This window comes from Tupaia chinensis, unplaced genomic scaffold (genome assembly GCF_000334495.1).
Source record: "Tupaia chinensis unplaced genomic scaffold, TupChi_1.0 Scaffold000020_1, whole genome shotgun sequence".
Classification (NCBI taxonomy): Eukaryota; Metazoa; Chordata; class Mammalia; order Scandentia; family Tupaiidae; genus Tupaia; species Tupaia belangeri.
The window spans coordinates 58410-62437 of record NW_006159450.1 but is presented as its reverse complement, the minus strand read 5'-3'; the positions used below and the strand labels follow the sequence as shown (position 1 = coordinate 62437).

The following is a 4028-nucleotide window of genomic DNA, read 5'->3' as shown; positions in this document are numbered from 1 at the left end:
AAGACCCTCCCTGGTAATCAAGATCTAAGAAGAAGATGCACCCAAAAAATGGACTTCCTCGTTCTAAAAATTATGACTGTTTATACCTAAACAAAACAGACGTCATGTTTTATGATTATTGTTCCTATACTTTGAATGCCTTACCTTTTAGAGCAAAATGTTTCACTTACTTCCCCTCACCCATCCCACTGCTGTAAAACTCCTTCTATAATAAATACGCATGACTTCTGGACATCAGGGCTGCAGTCTGGAGTTTACTCTGGCTGCAGCCAGCTAAGAACATGCTAAGGGCATGAGGTCTTAGTCTGATTCCTGTTCACCCGCGTCGCCTCCCTGTGCACCCACCCCGGCTGGGGGTATGGCTCCCGGCAGAGCTGCTCATGGGTCTCTGAGACCTAAAAGTTGAAAACTTTGCTGCATCAAACGACTTTGTGGTCATCACTGAATGTGTGTGTGTGTGTGTGTGTGTGTGTGTATAGTTATGTGTATATATTATATATGTCTTGAATGAATTATACATGAATATAGCATATATATGTGTGTATGTACATCTTTTTCTTTTTTCCTTTGTCTTTTTAAAAATTTTTTTAGCCATTCATTTCTCTTTATTTACAGTTTGTGTTCAATGCAAATCAATTCCATAACATGAGAAGTTACTAAGAATCAAAGCATAGATACACGAAAACAATATGCAATCCAAAATAGATGGACAGCATTCAGGTATGAAGCAAAGGGGAATGTTCATTCACATGCACGGTCGCTTCAGATCTGCTCAATCTGGTTCTTGTCATGTACATTTCTAAAGATGAGGGGAAATGACTTGGTGGCCATTAGATACTGGAACAGAACTTAAGCATCAGTGTGTGACCATGCGAGCAAAATACTTCAAGGCTGTGTATTTTTAAAAAGGTTTTCGTGTTGAGGCTGTTGGAAAAGATTTTCCAGAATCAAGCTCACTTGAGGTTCTAACTATCTAAAAATATTGACTGATAACAGAAAGTGTTCCAAACGTGGCTATTCTGATCCATAGGTTTAGGGAAAAAAAAATATTTACAGAAAGAATATAAAAGTTTCTGTGAATTTTAAGCAAGTTAGCCTCCATTCTCCACTTCCCAAATACCTGATTTACAGTTTTGGCTCCTTCACATATTTACCTTTTTAATTTCAAGATTTGTAATTCTACCTTCAAAACATCATTTTCTTAATGTAAAAAATGCAGAAATTTAATGTATGCAGAAATAAAAAGCAGCTTTTTAAAATTAGTTGAGGTCAATGTGATTCTACTCTTTTAAAATGGTTTAACTAAAAAAAAAAGTTTAAATGAACCTGGTGCTCTTGTCCAATGAAAACAGGTGACGGAAAATGTCTACCGTTTGACTTCATAAGGTTAAGCAATATTCACCCAATATGCTTGGGTTTGGGGGGAGATTTCAATCCATACTAGAGTGTATCGGCATTAAATTAGTACTGCTGAAACGATACGCTGAGGGTTTACGGTAACTCCTGAAGTTCCTTCTATTGTACATATAAATAGAATCATGGAAACCTTTCATATTACCTAATTGTTTTATGGCCTTATGGATTTAATGAACCAAATGAAAACAGAATCTCCATTCTACATCCCATTCTTTATCTCTAGATAAGATACAATCTATTCTTAATTTCAAGGTAGAGTTTTACGAGTTTTACATGTCCATATTTCTTAAGCCACATTTAAGGAAATCATGTCTTAACTAATTTCGAGTGTTGTCTCTTCATCTTGTACACGAAACTCCAGCAGGTTTAATCTTGGCATTTATCATCTGGTCAAGTCCTTCACATGTTCTTCAACCTATCAAATCTGGGATTCACAACGTCTTCTGTGTCGATAAAATAAGGTGTGGAATTAGTAGATTCGATGAAGACCTGTTTTTGTTTTGTTTTGTCTTGCTTTGCTTTCCTTGCCACACTGGACTTCTTCTAGATGCCGTTTGGATTGGGTTTAGAAGATGGGGAAGTGTAGCTATTTCTTGGCCTGAGTCTCTCAACAGTAGAGGTGTAGAAGAGAAAGCGGGATCACAAGGAGACTGGCTGTTGACTGCAGGGCATTGCCAACGGCCTTGGTGGTGGCATTAGGTGGGTTTGGGGCAGCCGAGGTGTTCTGGGAGGAGTTACTTGGAAGTGTTACAACAGTTGCTTGATTTGAATAAATCTGCGTGGGCAGGAGCAGCGCCAGCAGCAGCAGCCCCAGCCCCCGCCTGGCCACCCATGCCCATGTCCACTCCGTCGGTGCGCGGCGCGTCTTGCAGGATACAGGGTGCTTTGAGAGGCGCGGGCTCCTGGGCAGGCGCAGGCGAGGTAGACTTCCTTTGTCTTTTTTTAAAAAAGCTTTAGTTTTTGCTATAAGGCATGTGTGCTCACAGAGAGAGACAGAGTGGAAAATGAGAATTCATCCCCCACAAGGGATGGCCATGCCAGAGTCCCTTCTCCGCCAGTCTTCTCTCAGGATTTTGGGCATGCACATGCACGTAGCATGATTTTCAAACTGCCAGATCTGGGACTCGAATCGCACCAGTTAGCCACGCAGAAGCCAGTACTTAACTTCCATGCCACTTGCTGTCCCCACAAAACAAATATATTAAATTACACTGTAAATATCATTTGGATTACCATGAGAACAGAAGAAGAAAAGAAAAGTGGCTCATGAATGTTCAAAGAAGATAAAAAAGATGATTGGCCCTAAGTCTAATCTCAATCATAAACAGTGTTACACTGAGAAAATATAAACGAAAAAGACTCTCAAGATGCATGGTAAGGGAAATGCCAAACAAGAGAAAGATGAGAAGACTCCACCAGGGGCAGTACCTGCCTGTTTGTTGGACAGAAGACAGTCCTGAGCTGAAGTCCTTTCCAATATGATTAAACTAAAAATGAAAAGAGAAAACAGGAAAATGAGAAGTCCCTCTGTCCAAAGTTTGAGCTCAAGGGAAAACAGAAGTATTAAAAGTTTTGAACAGGAGGGACCAGCAGATGGTGTCATGGTTACATTAGTGGATTCCCATGTAGTTGACGGCGGTTTGAATGGTGGCTTGAAACTCACACCAGGTGCATGTGTGTGCATGCCCCAAATCTGGAGAGAATGAAGAAGCAGGGATTGTGGTGTGACCATCCCCCCAGGGGGTGATTTCTCACTTTCTGTCTCTCTGGTGAGCTCATGCACCCTTTAGCAAAAACCCCCGCCGCCCCCTTAGAAAAAACCCCCCCCCCCCCCAAAAAAAAAAAAAAAAAAAAAAAAAAAGAGTTTTGAACAGAAAAGAGAAAGAAGGCATGGGAGAAGATTGTTACAAAAGTCTGCTTTGTTGGAGCTGGCTTACCTAGAAAATCACCTAAATATGAAAGATTCATTAAGCCAATGGCTTACATTTCTTCTATTTTTTTTGTCCTAAGCCAAACTGTATCTAGCTTAATTAAAGATATTTTTCATAAACAATCATGGTATTTCAGGCAGGGCATGGACAGACAGTCATTAACACTATACAATAACTTTCAAACTCCCTTCTTCAATGGTCTACTAAAATCAGAAAGCCACTATAAAACCCAATGAAGTCTTTTTTTTTTATTAATTCACTATACACCATCACAACATACAAATGAATTTTCCATCCAAAATACACTGTACATTGGGTTTACTCATTTATTTATTTATTTATTTATTTTTAACCTCTTAAACAGAGGTTCTTTATTTGTTACGCTGGGGTGTTCTTCATACTCTCCCCTTCTCTTCCATAATGTACAAAAGAAAAAGCAGGCCCATCACCCAGACACCACATGGCACAGCGAACTCAGGACGTGACAGCTCTGCCGTCTCACTTCCCCGGGAGTGTCAGAGACACGGCAGTTGGAAGATTCTCAGGTGCAAACAGCCGATCAGCGCTGAGGCCTGTCTGCTCACACGGCATGTTCCTGTCTCGATCTTATCTATTCTTTTTTTTTTTTTTTTTTATTACCTAACACTCATTCCCTGAGCATCATCACAACATACTAAATGT

General features: G+C 40.1%; 1 pseudogene; it reads right to left on the bottom strand.

Moving 5' to 3' along the window:
• Positions 1 to 1444: 1444 nt before the first annotated feature.
• On the bottom strand, positions 1445 to 3938 carry LOC106734489 (signal transducer CD24 pseudogene; annotated as a pseudogene).
• Positions 3939 to 4028: the final 90 nt, after the last annotated feature.